Below are 18,943 nucleotides of genomic sequence, written 5' to 3'. Positions count from 1 at the left end.
TGAATACAGAAAATATTATTTTATGTTGAATGGCTGTTTCTGATAGGAAGATTGCTAAATCACCCACGAAAGAAAGAAAGAAAGAAAGAAAGAAAGAAAGAAAGAAAGAAAGAAAGAAAGAAAGAAAGAAAAAAGACTCATATGTCTATTTAATTAAATGAAATACACTTTACACAAATTAATTTCTTAAAATTCAGGTATTTTTAGATCCTGAAATTGTTTTTTGTAGGTGAAATTACAGCATATTTTCTCTCCCAAAATCAGTTCTATCATTCAAGTAATTACTGCTATCAAACACAAGTGACAGTTTTACTAAAAGAATGGAAAATATTTGTACAAAATTAAATTCTATTTTAAAAATTCCATCCTAACATTTATTTTCTTATTTTAATATCTAGACATATTTTCATTTGTTTAAACACTAATAAAAGATAAATTTAGAAAAGTTTGTGCATTGTAAAAAGCACCATATTTTTTTAAAAATATCGTGATTTCATTAATAGTACACTATGTAAGACTGACATACAATCTATGAGACATAACATAAACAGAAAATACAACAACTTCATGTACCAAAAGGAGACACTTAGAATATCTGCATGAAATTTCCAATTAAAAATAGAAGAACTCATTCACATTTATTAAAATGTAATAGTGATTTGATTAATTGGGAGGTTTATTCTAAGCAATTACATAGTGAGGCTAATTGTTAAACTCTTGCAGCTTTGTTACTCTCAATACTCCAAAGAGAAATTTCAAACAGGGTGAATGTAATGACTAAGGAAATGTAATAAAATAGTAAAATGCTTTAAAAATTTTGAAGGACTTAATATTACATTGGAATAACAACAACAATAACAACAAAGGTTTCAATTACACTGTGAGAACTGGACCTCCTGTGATGGATTATGTGCTTTTTACTTATGGAGCAGTTAACTGCCTTCGGTGAGATCCTAAATTGATGACCTACATTTTAAAAAGTAAAGTAACTTTAAATAACACACACACAAAAACGTAAGTGTATTGACATTGTATTTGACATTGAATAAAATTTTTCATTGAGGAGTTTGCAATTTCTGCTTATGTACACTTGTGCCTATGTTTAGTGTTTTATCCATGTTATTTTTGCTGGCTATTTTTCAGAAAGAGATACTGTCTAAGAGAAAAAAAATCAACAGTTTACCACATATTAATGTAATTTATCATTTTGTTATAAAAGCAAGCTTAAAAGAGTGATTTAACTGTAAGTAAAAAAAAATCTAAATATTTTATGATAGCATCAAAGTTTCATTTACATGAGTAAATAGATAAAACATAAATATTGCAGCATTAAAAACTGTTTTTTATTATTTAGGTGGTTTATATTCCATAATTGTGTTAAGTAACTAGATATTCAAATGTGCTATATATAGTCTGCTCAAAGATCTTGAGTATATAATTTACTGGAAGAGTAAATATTTCCTTTTCTAAATTTGTATCATTTCTGGTCCTAACATTTATATGTGTTTCTTTATGTGAAAAGAATCTAAGTACAGAAAAGGAATATTCAACTGCATGACTATTTGATGTTCAGTACTATCTCTCTGTTTCCTGTTTAACTGTAAGATCATTCCCCAAACAGCAGGGAATAGGGGAAATATACAATTCTAGAATCATTATATCATTTCCTGTCCTGTTTCCTGTCAATTGTGCCTGCCAGAAATGGCTAATCATGACCTATTTTCATGAAGCCATAGAAGAAGCTGAAGTCAGAATTATGCTGTAGAGTTAGATCCCTTTCCTAAATGTAGTTATGAAATCTGGACTAAAGAGGGCAGGAGATACTCTATATAAAAATAAAAGAAGACCAAAAACTCTCTAGGAGAAAATTATTTGAGTATATAATAAAGTGATTCATTTTCAATAAAATCTTTATAAACGCTTTAGTTACTTTGACACTGTGATTAACTGGAGTTTCAATAATATTTGTAGGTGTGGGATTCTCTTATACTGCATGTTCAGATTACTTCATTGCATTTGTACTAGATAGAGTGTTTTTTAAGCATTCTTTTAAACTTCTAGCATTTTCTTCCTGGATAAAGTAAGAGCTGGAACTTAGGGCCCAGTAATTTGAAAACTTGTTATTCACTTAACTCAAAATAGAGCCCTTCTAAAGTTTAACCTCAATCCTACTTTTTTAATTCCTTAACAGCATAAGTCACAAATGGATCTTCCTAAAATATTAATGTGAATTTTCTTATACATACTGGTGATTATACCTCCAATCTCTTTAGTGACAGTCTCTCTGCCCTTCACTTCCCTCTTTTTTTAAAAAAACATAAATTTATCTAGCAAAATCAAGAATCTGAAATCAGCCTGAGTGTTGGGAAGTTAATGAATCATAATGAGCAGCAAGTGTATGTAGATAGCTAGTTAAAAGAAACTGTTAAATAAAAACAGATTATAACTTTTTTCCTTTTGTACTTCTAAATGGCACACGTTTGTATTTTGTCTACCTAATCTGGCATAGCCAAAAAAATATTCAAGTAATTAAGTAAACAGAAAAAAATTTTCTGAAAAAAACCTCATTTTATTTCTCATATGGGCATTTTTCAGTTTATTATTCTTTCAAGAATTTTATTTGGAATATATTATTTTCTTATGTATCTTTAGATAATATTGCTAATTATTGGGCTATTTCAATTATTCTGACAAATATTTTCTAATTTTATATATTTTTATGTGAAATTTAACTTCTGTCTGGAAATTAAACATATGGAAGATGTTATAATGGATCTAAACGTCATTTTGTTGGACAAGTAAATGTAAACAACAAAAGATGTCAAAGTGCTCATGTTTATTAAAAAGATACATATTCAGGTAGCTGAATACAGTCACATTTAAAGAATTTAACAATGAATTGATATATTAGGAAAACTCAGATTCCTTCCCTCTAGGGCCAGTTGTGAGTTCCCCACCTTTTAGCACATCAGAAGGAAATATTGGTCCTGTACCTTTGTACCCTTGTAATCACTGGATGCTTGTATTAGACAGATGATAGGATAAACAGCGGCTGATGTTACAGAGCTAACATCTTCTGATAATAAAAGACACTGTCACTCCTGAAATCACAAGTAGGTAGGATCTGCACAACTCCTGGCCATGCCAGTAAATGAGTTTTTTTTTTTTAACATTGTGGATCAAATAATCTGAGGCACCTCTCTAGTATCTATTATGAGTTTTATTTTTCAACCTTATTGGGATCATATTTCTGATTATTTGGAGAATGGGAGGAAAGGAGGCCATCCCTATTACATTTTAATCACAATAGTCACTAATTCATGTACAAAGATAACTATGTGAGTTTCTAAATATAGCATGCGTAATTTCGAAATAGTGATATGAGGTTTTAATGCAAATTATTTTCTAGTGCATTTGATCTATTCCACAAACTTTCAAAATGAAGTGCATCGATATCTCAGTTGTTAAATGTCTCCAAACTCAAACTTTCCACTTCTCAAACAGGAAAGTTTGAAAAAAAAATCTGCTTTGTCCTTGTAATTTTGTTCAATATTCAACTGAAAATCCTGGCAGAGTGCAGCACATGCTTAACATCGCTGCAGACACAGAGGATGATGCTTCAATCTAAGCACCGCTATCACCTAGACAACTTAATGTGCTTGCATTAGTATGTTCAAACATCCGTCATTATGCTTTTTAGTGTGTGTGTGTGTGTGTGTGTGTGTGTGCGCTTTATTTGCTTAAAATATCCTAACCATGGCTTCAAAGAAAGTCAGTTATACCAGCGGCAATTCTAAGAGGAAACCTGAGACCCATAGTAAAGTTAAAGAAATTATTGCAAAATTTGTTTCTTTAAGACCTGGTAAAACAAAATTATATGTATACTTTTGGGGCCTCAGAAACAATTATTTGGTTCTTCATTATTTATTATAGGAAAACAGTGTTAAATTCTCCAACTTCCCTGTGTTTTAATATGAATTTGGAACACATTAAGTTCAACAACTGAGGTATCACTGTCTTCTAAATTTTGTAAATGAATAAAATAATCCTGTCAACTTGTTGATATAAAAACTTAGACATTTATTACTCTTTCTTGATAAAATGTGAATTATTTTGGGCTTATAGATATCCAATGTTTTTCTGAATTCGTTGGTGTGCTAGGGATGAATTCCTCTGAATTTTGACTTGGGAGTGAAGTGAAACTATAACGCATCCTCACACCTAGAAAATGCCACTGCTTTATTTATAGGCTACATAAGGTACTTCATTATATTCAGTGATTTCTAAATTTACATATTCTTTTTCATTTGCTGAAACATATTTTGCATGTGTTGAAGTTTAATTTACTTTGGGTCAGTAAATATTTATTGAGGGTCCACTTAGAAGACTTGAAGATGGTAAACCAATCTGTCAGAATAAACAAACAGATATTCCAATACCTCACTTTCTCCTAAAAATCATGAGAATAGTGTAATGGCTACTACTTTAGAGGTGGAAGAAAGGCAAGGATGGCATGAAAGTTACTATATGAAAACTAACAAAAAAGTTCAGAAATTTAGGGAATGCTTTCAGGATTATTTGATGATTTCAGGTATAAAATGGATACAAATAGTAGTAGTGATATAACTGTAGTATTAGATAGATAGTAATCTATGAAAAAAACATTCTCTACCTCCCTCCCTTGTATGTGAGGCAAGTGCATTGCCTTTGACTACACCCCAGCCATCATTATATTCTCTAATAAAAATATTGAGTTAGCAACATTCAATAAAAATATGGAATTTTAAGAAAACGATGCACCATATTGAAAGGAAATACCAGACATGTGCACATTAAAGGGAAGAGGTTTATTTTGGCTCTTGGTTTGTAGATGTTTCAGTCCATAGTCAATTGGCACTAAGACAAGACAGCATAGAAGAGGAGAAACACTTTATAGCAAGGCAGAGAGGAAACAGCAAACCTTCTTTCTTCCTTTCCTTTTTATTTCACCCAGAATGCAAGCCTATTGGTTGGTGTCACCCACCTATAAGGTTGTCTTCCTCTTCAGGAAGTCAATCATCCACTCCCAGAACTATGCTAAACTCATGGGGGATAAATACAAGTCCTAACACTTCCAGTATTTTAGTTATATTCAATTTACAAATACCAGAAGTCCTGTCAGACTGACTTTTGAGCAGGTGTAGCTACTCTGAGGCAATACTGATTTTTTAAAGTGTAGAATCTGTACATAATTAATATAGTGTTAACTATTGATACAATTACTTTAAGTATATACTGTACAACTGCAGGTTATAAAAATATGTATAACTTCATGAAATCTCTTCAGATCTCATTTACGTATTTCCTCTTTATCTATAATGCAATTTAGTTTTGTCCTCAGTATTACTCTGCAGTATGAAGTAAAAAAAAATAATGATTTAAGTTTTAGGAGTCTTGATTTTCTGTCTGAAAAAAGAAATTAAAATAATCAAATTTTTATAATTTACTTATATTATACTATTTGGGGTTAATTCTGTCTCGTATATACATTTTTTAATTCCTTATGAAGGTACTAGGACATCCTCTCAATATCAAGGTGATTGGAAATAAGGTGAAACTCTGCTGTTTAAGAAAAAAATACTTATCTAGATATATAAAATTACAAACATAAGTCAATTCCTTAAGAAGGACCAGGAAGTAATGTGTAACTCTTCTTTAAGAAAGGATCTGTGTTCTCTCCTATGCTCCAAATATACCCGGAGACCTGAGTAGCTATACCTGAGTCCTTAGATGTGTGTTACAATCTTTTGAAGTGATTTATGTTCCTTAGACATATTTGAGGAACATATTTTAAAAATGAGTCAACTTGATTTTATTGTTTAATTTTCTATTTTGTAATATTTACTAATCATTTCTGTGTGCTAGCACATGAATGAAATGTTTTTTTATATATCAACTGAACAAATATGCTTTAATTCTTGGTCAATCCATGGCCAAAGGCAGCCCCAAATTTTTAGAACAGTAAAATAGTATAGCAGCATTTTCCATAGCTTGCAGGGATAAGGAGAGAGATAGAAGTAATTCTAAAATATAAAGGATGATGTTGAACAACCAATATGGAACTTTCACTCTCAGACCAAATACTCATGTAGAAGGTGAGTGAGAGGGAGTGACAGTATTTCAGAATATTTAACAATGACTTCTCTTTCCCTTGTAGACTAACAGTTAAAAACACGGCAAACACTTGGTTCTATATATGGAAATTCCTAATTTAGATTTAATTTTCTTATAGAAAGTAAAGTAATATGTTTACTTTTTTTTTGGAATAGTGTCTTGGTATGTATTCCAGGCTGTTTACTAACTCTCAGATGTCCTTCTGCCTCAGGCTCCTGAATGTTGGTATATTAGGTGTGTGCCACCATGCCTTGTAACCATATTGTTTTTAAAACATGGAAAATAGTTATACATGCACACAATATTAAAATACTGTTTCTTTACACAGTTTACACGTGATTCTCAATACAATGCCTATATAGAGATAGTAAAAACAGAAAAATGTGCATGTATTGATAAGTATATACACATACAAAACAAAATACAAATAAGATCAGGTCTGCTGTATGATGCTTTAGAACAAACAGATTTCCTAAACAAGGAAATCCATATGAGGTATACTTTGAGTGATGGCAAATTAGCTTTTTAAAAAATTCGTGACATAAATTCAGTTTTATTGCAGAAGCACCTATCTTTACAGAATCGAAAGAATATTTATGGGTCTTTTTTGTCAGTCTTGGTCTTCAGATTCCATCCTATGCTCGAGTGGTAGTAACTAAGATTACTGGGTGTTCATCTAATTTTAAATAGCTGCTATTTGGCTAATTTGAAGTTAGTTGAAGGGTTTATTTTAAATCATCATAGATGACCAGTTTTGAGACAGGTGCAGATACATCATCAAACATGGCAAAACTTTAATTTGAAAGGTGTACTCATCTTGGATAAATTTCATCGTCTTTTTTCGAAGACTTTTTAAAATACATATGGATGAAGGGGTGAAGGGAGTGCAGGGGAACGGAGAAAGAATTAAAACCAAGATTCATCATGTAAAGATACAAAAGTGCAATGATGAATGTAACTGTATTGTTTACCTTAAATATACCAATAAACTTAATGGAAAAAAATACATATCAGATCCGAGTTAGTTCTTAGTCTACTGAATATACACCTCTCTCTCTCTCTCTCTCTCTCTCTCTCTCTCTCTCTCTCTCTCTCTCTCTCTCTCTCTCTCTCTCTCTCTCTGTCTCTCTCTCTCTCTCTCTCTCATCTCTCTCTCTCAAAGGTCCTTCTAAGCTGCAGTTGCCTAGCTTGTGTTCCTGGCTTTATACCACCAAGTCACATTTCTCTTCAGCTCTGTTTAGTTCTGACTTTAACCGGATAGGTGACGGTGACTTTTAATAGCTGTTTGGGGGCTCAGGAGAAAATTTTATACACGCAGTCACACGAACACACACACATGCACACACAGGAAAAGAAAGCTATTAAGGACATGAGATTGTTGAAAGTTTTACTGACATACATGCTGTGAAAAGAGGATTCCAAGATACCTGATACATTTGATACTCTAAGGACATTAACAAAAGGGAGAATAGAAAAAAAACACATTCACATGTTGTGCCTCTGATTCAAAAATCATTTTTCTCTATTCCATCTATGGTGTCTAAATAGGGTCAAAAAGCCAGTGCCTCAGTTATTTTGTTGAAAAGGTAACAAATGTTTCAACTTTCAGCACATATTCCCACCCTGGTGAAAACTAAGTAAACTGAGCTTTAAGTCACTAATGTTTACTTCCTTTTTCAACCATAGCCTCCTGGTGAACTTTAGAAACAGGTTCAAATTTTTCATAATAACATTTCCCTGACAAAAGTGGTTGACAATTAAACTATTTTTTCCCTTAACAGTCAAGATTTTCCTGCAGAAGAATAACTCAGACTGAAAACCGATACCAGGTTAAATCAAATGTTATCTTTTAATTTAAAAAATGGTGTCCCAAGCCAATCATTATAATGCTGTTTACATTTAAGAGAAACTATGAGCTCATATTATAAATAATGCTATCAACCTGTGAAATGTCAATTGCATCTTATTTTTATTTTTAAAAAATTAAAACAATTTTTCTTAATGTAACCCATGAAACTTTTTCAGCACTACCGTGACAAACTAGGAACGGAAATGGAATTGAGAGAAGTCCGAATATCCACTGTTAAACAGTTGCCAGACATCAAAGGAAGAAAAAAATAATACAAAGTCTGTGCACACTAATTTGGATCTGTAAGAATAATGTCAATCCTTTTAAGAAAGAAGCAGCAAACACACACACACACACACACACACACACACACACACACACACACACACAAAGAAGCCTTGTGGGGCAGAGTTTAAATGTTGTTGAGATTAACTACAACAGAATCTGAGATAGTGAATGTCTTTGTTTCTTTCTTCTTGATGAGACACAATATCCAACTGAGGTTTCAATCCACAGTCAACTGGCTCCAAAGCAGGGAGACAGGCAGAGAGGCAAAGAGGAGAAGCAGCTCGTGAAATGGAAATAGAAAGCAGAGAGAGTGTGAAGGGGGACAGTGGGAAGAGATAGACTCTCCAGTGGCCACCTCTTCTGACCATATCGCCCCTCCTGCCAATAAGTCAGCTACCAACTCCTCAGTGGACTAATACGCTGACAACCTTCATGCCCCAGTGATCTGATGTCTTCCCTCAAATCGCACCCATAAGGTCGCAAGGCTTCTGGGGGAATATTTAGATATAAAATGTAAAAGTGAATTATCATAAACTCTTACTAGATATTTATGTATTGATTAAAATTTTAGGATATGCATTTATGTTGCTACCAAAGTATAACTAAAACTGAATCTTTGAAATACAAGCGATTCCTCATACTGAAAAGAACCTAAATTTGCAGAATATGGGAATAGTTCTTCCTATACATAGTTCTTTATGCAGGATTGTATGTTTCATGGCTTGTACCTACATGGATTTGTCTATGTATCAGATTGTCATTCAGTTGAAAGAGATGTGCAGCTTATTCACAAAAAATTATAATCATTAAAAAGTAGCACCTCCAACAAGATCCTAAATTTTAAAATTCATTTGTCTTTGTTGTCTGTAGAGTAATGAAAACATCATCACTTACTTAATCAATAAGAAGTGGTGCCTATAGTATCTTTTAGGTTAATAATGTTGCATTCATGTACTCATTTTTCTAAAACAAAATAAAAACTCAGTATAATGGATTAACTTCATTTTATTTTATTTTTTAATTGAGTTTATTGGTACATTTTAGGGATACAGTACAGTTAGTTACACTCATTGTTGGGATCTTGTACTTCTACATGACAGGTCTTAGTTCTCATTTTTCCCCCTTGTCCCTGCCCTCCCTTCACCCCATCCTCCCCATTTACAAACACTTTACTTCCATCTTTTCATTTTATCACATTTATTTTCTTTTCCCTTATTACCCTTCCCCTACCCATCCCACCTTCCCTACACCTTTAGCCCTTTTCTTCCCATTTCACAATGTCAGTTATCTCATTAGGATCTTATGTACTATTACAGTTTATTCACACCAGAGAAACTATTCGGTATTTACACATGTGTGACTTATTTATTTCACTTAGGAGTATATCCTCAATATGTATCCATTTTCCTATGAATGAATCTACTTTCTTATTCTTTATGGTTTAGTAATATTCCATTTTATCGAAAAAACACATCTTCTTTATCCAGTTTCCAACTGATGGGCAAATGGGCTGTTTCCAAGTTTTAGCTATTACAAGCTGTGCCGCTATAAACATGGGTGCGCATACATCACTGTGGTTTTTCTATTGTACTGGTTGTCACATTAAACAAAATCTGAGTGGTATTGGTAAAAGAGTATTGTGTCAGTTCATAGTAGATGGCTGTTATTGACAAAAAAGAAGAACTGCTAATCAGAATAAAATTTCAAGCCAGAGATTTGTATATTACTAAACACAAATTATGTATATATATAATGCTAATTTAACACAAATATAAAATTATAGCAATATAATAGCACTCTGGAGAAAACTAATCAAATGAGGAAGTGATTTAGATTGATAGACAGATAGATAAATAGATAGACCACAAATGCCATACTCCTGTCTTCTACATGTACTAGTAATTCTTTTCCTAGATGGCTATACTTCAAAACACATTAATATTTTGATAAGCAACATGTAGTTTCATGCTGAATATTTCAAATATAAACCATGCTTTTGTGTCATAAGCATGTAGGACTTTCTTAACATTGAAGATGTACCCGGACATCAGAAAAATCTCCTGTCCAATCAGACATCATGGGCCATGCCTGGAATCCCAGTACTCTGGGAGGCCAAGCCAGGAGGATCACATGACTCAGTACAATGTGGAAAAATCAGTTACATAGAGAGATCCTCCCTAAAAAGACAGAGCACTGGGGATATAGCTCAGTGAGAAGTCTCTGAGTTTGATCCTCAAAACCACCCACCCTGCAAAGGTCCCTTTCCATCTCTGACAGTGTAGTAACCAGCAACATAAATGCATCACTGAGTGGTGGAACAAAAAAGCATGGAAGGAGATATATACATGGCACAGTATGTGGTTAAAAATTAAGAACTAAAGGCTGAAGGTGCAGCGAGAAAGATGAGAAAATCCTGACTCTGCAGCATCTATTCTATTTGTGGGCAATATAAAATCTTACTACTGAAGCACTTTAAAGTCTATTTTGTCTCTGAATGTGGTCATGCAAAACAAACAACAACAGAAAATTAATAGCCCATTTAACATCCTTACCAATTATTCATTTTCAGGCATAATAGCATTTGTTTATGTTTTTTTCTGTTTTATTTACCCAAATCAACATTCAATAAAAATCATATGAAAAAAGAAGATAAATCTACCCATAATAAGGTTATAAAAGAGTCAGAAATTTCAAACATTAGACTAAACTGTAAAAAACCGTGACTAAAACAGTAAAGACTCTAATAGAAAAGATGCATCACATGCAAAACAAATGGAAACATTCACTTTCTAGAAAGGGTAAAACTAGACAGAGTTAGCTAAAAATAATAGAAAAGAAAGAAAGAGTTACAGAGAATAAAAATAATCTTTTTATAATGTCCACCCTCAAAGAAATATAATAAAAATTGTTAATTAGCCATAAAATTATCTTGCTTGATCACTGTAGAAGGGAAAGACAGGTAAAAATGAAACAGGTGATTATCCACAGCTGTACAATGACATAAAATACTCCAACATAAACATACCTAGGGTCCATGGAGAAAAATAAATAGCATAGCAGAAAAGGATTTAAAAGATAATAGCTAAGAACTTTCCAATAATAATTAAGACAAACTAAAACAAACATACAGTTATATAATATTCCAAGGTATATAATATTGAAATTACTAAAACAAGAACCAAATATAAAGAGAATATCTTGTAAGCACCTTGGAAAAAAGTAAACAATATTCATAGAAGAAATATAAGAAATATAGCTGAATTCTCCTCAGAAATTATGTAAACCTTAGGGTAATGAATTGATGTTTTTAAAGCACTGAGATGAAAAAAAAATAAATCCCAACTCCTATAGATAGCAAATATACCTTTCAAAAATCGAGGATTGTAATTTTATTATTTTGTTTTTATATCCTTATTTTATTTATTTATAGGGACTCAGTATTATATTTTTGAAAATTCTTTTGTTGATACACTTAACTAAGTTATTTTATCTCTTGTAGGGAATTTTATTGCATATATAATGTCAACTTTAAAATCCATTTCTTGATGATGGACAGTGTTTTTTCTCTTTATTTCCAACATTATTGAAATAAACTTTATTGATAGATGTCTTGGTAAATTATATATGATACTTCCTCTATGGAAAACAGTAGCTTTACAATGTCTTCTTAAAGCATATGTATTATCAATTTTTGACATCATTATTAAAATTACTTTGCAGGTTTTTAAAACAATTTTATTTCTCCTAAAAGTATATAACAATGTCAATAAGTTTTCCAGAATTCATCTCATAATTTTAAAATCTGTCATAAACTTATTAAAATATAATTGAAATCCTGCTGTCATCTAGCCTGTAAATTCTTTATTACTGGCGAGTTTGCAGATATTTTCTGTATTCATTAATATTTACTTTCTTCTGTGAATCAGCTATTTTCAAATTTAATCAATTTTTCCTATTAGTATAATGACTATTTTATCTCTGATTGATATGGAGAGAGTTATAGTATATTACACACACTAATCTTCTATATTGTAGATAGTATTTTGCAGTCTATCTGTTCACTTTTTTTGTTTTTACCAGGAATCAAACTCAGGACATTGCACTTGCAAGGCAGGTGGCGGCACCCTTGAACTAAATCCCCACCCTATCTCTTCACTTTTTTGAAATCTTTTGATGGGTCATACATTTAACTTTAAACTAACTTAATTTCTCAGTCACTCTTCTGTTTGTTTGCTCTTCAGATTTTATTTAACATTAATCTTTACTTTGCAGTCCTAAAGGTAATCTGTACATAGGATTTCAAATTTAGTTCTCAGCCGGGCATGATGGCATACGTCTATAATCCCAGCACTCTGGAGGCTGAGGCAGGAGGATCACTGTGAGTTTGAGATCAGCCGGGGCACATAGTGAGTTCCAGGTCAGTCTCAACTACATAATGAAACCCTGTTTAAAAAAAAAAAAGCATCAAATTTACTTCTCTAATTTTGATCTTAAAAATTACATTTTTACTTTTATGTACTATGAAGGTAGTGAGTAAATCTTTATTTTCCTATGGCAAGGTGTCACCACACAATCACGTCATTTGTTATTAATCCTTCATAAATATTTCCATTTTGTTAATACAGTATTAAACATAATAAATACAAATATTTAAATGTAATACACTGATTCTTATGTATTCATAACTTGATCATTGCAACCTAGAAAATGAGAATCAAGTCATGTAGAGGTACAAGATCCCAACAATGAATGTAACTAAAATGTACCAATAAACTCAATTAAAGCTGAAAAAAATATAAAAATCCTTTTAATTTTATTTTCCTTTAAAATTATGATAGTGATTCATAGCCTATTTTTCACAAAAAATTAAAGCATCTTGCCTGATGCCATGAAAAATTATGTTTTTCTCTTTTTTATTATGTTTTTCTAATTTCTATTGAAATTACATTGACTTTATAAATTAATACGAGGAGTTTAAAAAAAACAAATACTATTTTTCCCAAGCATGTTTTTCTACCTTATTTAGGGATTCTTATTACTTTTCAACAAATTGGTAAAATTTTTCATAAAGCACATAGATTTTTCTCTAGCATTTATTTTATTTCTTATTATGCATTTCTAGATTACTTTGAGAATTTTATGTACACTTGAATTATAATTTCTCAGTGTTTATTCTATAGGAATATATTTCACTTTAAATCGCTGACCTAGTAGAAAATTGCTAAATATATTTATTAATTTCATAATCTATGTAGATAATCCTATCTTTCCTGAAGATGGCATATGTTTCTTATTTTCTGTATGTACATATAATAGTTTGCTTTTCTTATGATAAAAATTATAGCAGGAATTCTTCCTTATGTCTTTAATCAGCTATGTTAATATACAGAATGGAAATAGTGTCATTTCTCACCAATGAACCAAGGTCAGTGAATTTTAAAAATTAAATGGCTAGCATAAATCGACACTATTTACATAGTGTGGAAGCCATGACCCTGCCTACAGACCTTCAGCTATCAAGGAAGACTATCCTCTAAAGTTTGTATTGCTGTACTCTGAAATGCATTGCCTCAGCTGTGGTGAAGTCATATTTTTTACAGCTCAGAGTTTTTGAAAAAGTACAGCATGGATATAAGAGTAACACTGGATTCATCCTCAATAGGAAATTCTGTAATGTGTACTTTGGTTCAAACCTTTCTGAAAGTCTTACCCAATCGTTCTTAAAGTAATTATTTGATTTTTCCATCAAACTTGCCTTCCCTCTGTCCTGCACTCAGGGTACAGATTGCTTTGTAACGTGTTGGATCTCCCAGTTTCGTTTTTCTAGATTGATCCCCATTTTTTCAAAGATATTTTCCCTAATAAAATCCATCTCTGTTTAAGTCAATCTGGATATCTGCTCTTGGAAGAACTAAATTAACACAAATGGTACAACGATTAGGTGATCCAAGTTGAAACCATATTCCCCTTCCCATATGCTAGATTACCTTCTTACATGTTTCCTCTCTTCCTTGTTTCATTTTATGTTTTTTTCAATTTTTATTTTATTGGTATATTTTATATATATATATATATACATAAATATATGTGCATATATATGTATGTATAATATATATATACACATATATTTATGTATATACATACTGATAATAGTCAACATAAGGAATTTGTACCTACATATATTTTGCTTCTCCCCCCCTTCTTAATTTTCAAAAGCTTTGTTCACATTTTTCCTTCTATTCTTTCTTTCTTGCCTCCCATTCCCTGTTCTCCATCTCATTTGGGCATTTTTCTACCCAGTTTCCAATAACTATTATACATTTTTGTCCTTAATCATACTTTTGGTTTCTCACACCAGAGAAAACATGTGATATTTGAGCATGTGTGTCTGATTTATTTCACTTAAGAGAATGGTCTCAGCATACATCCATCTAGTTATAATTGCCCCAACTTATCCTTCTCTATAACAGAATAGTACTCCATTGTATAAAAAAACTGCATCTTTACCTATTCATTGGTTGATGCTTGTATGAGTTGTTTCCAAAATTTAACTATTACAAACTTTTTATATGGGTATGCATATAATGCTGTTGTATGATGCTGTTGATTCTTTCTAGAAGATATCAAGAAAAGAAATACCTGGGTCTAATAGAACCTTTAATTTCAGTTTTTTTGAGGACTTGCTGCACTGATTTCCACAGTCGTTGCACTAGTCTACTCTCCCATAAGAAGTGGAGAAGTGTTCCTTCTTCTCCCTCACTTTCACCAGCATTTGTTACTCATCGGATTCTTGATAATAGCCATTTTTTCTGGAGTGAGATGGAATGTTTTTATATGCTTTTCATGAATAACCAGTTATGTCAAACGTTTTTTCATATATTTATTTCCCATTTCTCCTTCATATAAGAAGTGTTTATTTGTTTCAGATGCCCATTTTGAATTGGGTCTTTAAATTTGGGTAGTCAGATATCTTTGAATTTTTTATATATTCTCGATTTGAGTTCTTTATCTGAGGAGCAACTGGCTAAAATTTTTCCCCCCACACTGTGGGTTGTCTCTTTCCTCTGTGGTGTTTTCTTTTGCTAGGCAAAAACTTTTTATTAAGAAAGGATCATAGTGGTTGATTCTTTGAGAGATTTCCTGTGTGATCAGGGTTTTATTCATAAAGTCTTTTCCTACACTAATGTCTTCAAGAATTCTACCTATTTTACCTTTCAGCAGATTTAGTGTTTTTGCTTTACTATTTAGATTTTTTTATCTATTTCTATTTTATTTTAGTACATGGTGAAAAATGTGTCATTTTAAAAATTGGCATGTGGAGAGCCATTTAATCCACTATCGTTTATTAACAAGGCTATTTTTCTTCCAGTGAAGTTATTTAATTCCTTTGTCAAAGATGAGGAGGACTGAGTCCATTTGAAGTTAATTCTGTATCTTCTAATCTGCTCTATTGATCCTTGGGTCTGTTTTTTCCAGTACTGTGCTGTAGTTTCCACAGTAGCTGTGTTGTATAACTTCAAGTCAAGGACTGTGATGTCCCTTGCCTTGCTTTGGTTGCCCAGGATTGCTTTTGCTAGTATAGGTCTCTTCTAGTTCCAAATGAATTTTAGGGTTGTTTTCTCTAATTCTGTGAGATATGCTATTGGTATTTTAATTGGGATTGCATAAAATCTGTATAACAATTTTGAAAGTATGAAATTTTAACTTATTGGTTCTTCCTAAGAACAAGGGGTGTCTTTCCATTTTGATATGCTCCTTGATCTCCTTTTTCAGAGTATACCTTCTTTTTTTTTTTGGTACCAGGGATTGAACTCGAGTCCTTGCGCTTGCAAGGCAGGCCACCGAACCGCTGAGCTAAATCCCTGGCCCTAACAGTATACTTTCAATGTTAAAGTCTTTATTTCCTTCCTACATTGATTCCTAATTACTTAATTTTTTGGACACTATTTTGAAAAATGTTGTTCTCCTAATTTCTCTCATATTGAATTTATTTGTATACAGGGATGCTATTGATTTTGAAGATTGCCTTTGTATCCAGATAAACTGTCACCTGCAAATATTGATAGTTTAACTTCTTCCTATCCTTACTCTTTTTATTTCTTTCTCTTTTCAAAGTGCTCTACCTAATATTTCCAGGACTATATTAAATAATGGATATCTTTGTCTTGTTCCTGATTTTAGACTGAAAGCATTCATTTTTTGTCCACTTAATATGATGTTGGCTATTAATTTATTATAGATGTTTTTATCAGATTGAGATAAAGCCTATCTATTTTAATTTTCTTTGGGGTTTTTATCATGAAAGGATGTTGGGCATTGTCATATTCTTTTTCTACATCTATTGAGATGATCATGTGTTTTTTGTCCTTGGCTCTATTAACCTGATGTATTACTTTTATGGATTTGTGTTGAACCATCCTTGCATCCCTGAGATGAATCCTACATGGTCATGGTGTATAATCTTCTTGATGATTTTCTGCATATGTTCTTGTGGGTTTTTTTTGCCATTGATTTTAATGGCAAAAATTTTTAATTTTAATACATTATGATCTGTTGATATGCATGGGATAATTTCAATTCCTTTGCATTAACTTAGGCATTTTTCTATGAGCTAGTATGCAGTCTATTTTGGAGAATGGCTCATGTGCAGCTGAGAAGAATGTGTTTTCTCATGTTGTGTGTTGGAGCATTCTGTAGACATCTGGTAAGTTCATTTATTTAAAAGTTTGGTTCATCTCTGCTCTGATATTTCATTGATTTTTTTGGGGGGTCTGGTTGATCTGTCTATTGTGACAGTGGGGTATTGACATCTCCAATTACACTTGTATTATTGCTTATTTGATTTTTCATGTCTCTTAATATTTGTTTTTTACCATTGGATGCACAAGTATATGGCACATATAATATTTATTATTATCTCTTCCTCTTGGATTGTTCCCGTTATGAGAATGTAGGGACTTTTCTTGACTCTCTTAATCAGTGTTGGCTTGAAATCCACTATGTGTGCAAATAGAATAGCTAACCTGGCTTTTTCCCAGTTTTCTATCCCATGAAACATTGTTTTCCATCCTTTGACTTTCAGTCTTTAATTTTTTTTAATTGTGTTTCTTGTATGTAACATATCGTCGAAACATGCTTCTTGATCCATCTGCTAGTCTGTTTCTTTTGATTGGTGATTTCATACCATTAATATTGATGATTATAAGCTGGGCATGGTGGCGCACTCCTATAATCTCAGCACTCAGGAGGCTGAGGTAGGAGGATCGCTGTGAGTTCCAGACCAGCCTGAGCTACATAGTGAGTTCCAGTTCAGTTTCAACTACATAGTGAGACACTGTCTCAAAAAAAAAAAAAAACAAAACAAAACCAAAAACAAAATATTGATGATTATAACTGATGTGTATTGATTTTTTCTTGTAATGTTGGTTCCCATTTTCCCCCCTTGTGTAATTGCTAGCCTTGCCAGGTAAATTAATTATGTTGTGGTTCATGGAGTTGTAGTCCTAGTTATCTCTCTCTAGAAAGTCCTTCAGAACATTTTTGGAACGCTGGTTTGGTTGTCATGGAATTATCTTGTTTCTCCATCAATTCTGAAAGATAATTATGCAGACTACATCAGTCTGTGTTGGACTGTGTTTCCTTTTGACTTGAAATATTTCAGTCTTTTACAGTTTGCATTGAGAAGTCTCCTGTGATTCTAGCAGGCTTCCCTTTATAGATGATTTGTTTCTTTTCTATAACAGCTTTTAATATTTCGTTCTTGTGTTGATTTTCTGAGTCTTGACTATTATGTTTTAGTGTAGTTTTAAAAAAAAATTTTATCACGGCTAATTGGAGTTCTGTCAGTCTCATTTATCTCTATGTAAAAAATTTTTTTTCTCTATGTGGGAAGTTTTTGCCATTACTTCTGTGAACAGGTTTTTTATGTTGTTTGAACTATCTCCTGCCTTTTCATTTACTCATGTCAATCTTATTCTGTTCTTTGATTGTCTAGGAGCTGTTGGACTGATTTTTTTATGGTCCCTTGCAATTGTTAAGATATCTTTCTTTATGATCACTAACTTCAATGTTGTCTTCTATGTTATATTTTGTCCTCACATTGGCTCATTCTGCTGTGTCTATCTTCAATAGAGTTTTAATCTCCTGGATATCTGAATCTATTTCATGGATTTTGTTTCTCTCCTATGTTGGGTCTTCATGGTTCACATCATTTTTCTAAGTGCCTCAATTTTTTGTTTTTTTATCTGTACCTATTTTAGAGTCACTAAGCATTTCTTTCACTATGGTCACCATTTCCATAGTTATCTGAGAAATTATTTCAGATGTAATGTTTTTATATAGCCTCATTCCTCTGCTTTGTTACTTCCACTGTTAGCATTTCAGAGATTCCAGGTGGGTGTTTTTTGACTTGTTCTATCTTATTGCCTCCTAGCTTTGCTTTTTCTGAGCTGGAAGTCTGGAGTTGCGCCTTGCTTAAGTGTCATCTCATTTTCTGCTTTTTAAAATTTAATCCTTGAGTTAATGTTTGTAAATTTCTTATGGTGAGTAGCTTCACTTCTAGTATTTAAAAACCTTAATAAATGACTACTTCTTAGAGATGTCTTTCAAGTGTAGCTGGCTTTTGTGATTTGAGTCTTTTGCAATCCTTTTTTT

This window comes from Fukomys damarensis, unplaced genomic scaffold (genome assembly GCF_012274545.1).
Source record: "Fukomys damarensis isolate Sample0158 unplaced genomic scaffold, DMR_v1.0_HiC HiC_scaffold_29, whole genome shotgun sequence".
Taxonomy (NCBI): domain Eukaryota; kingdom Metazoa; phylum Chordata; class Mammalia; order Rodentia; family Bathyergidae; genus Fukomys; species Fukomys damarensis.
This window is presented reverse-complemented; position numbering follows the sequence as displayed.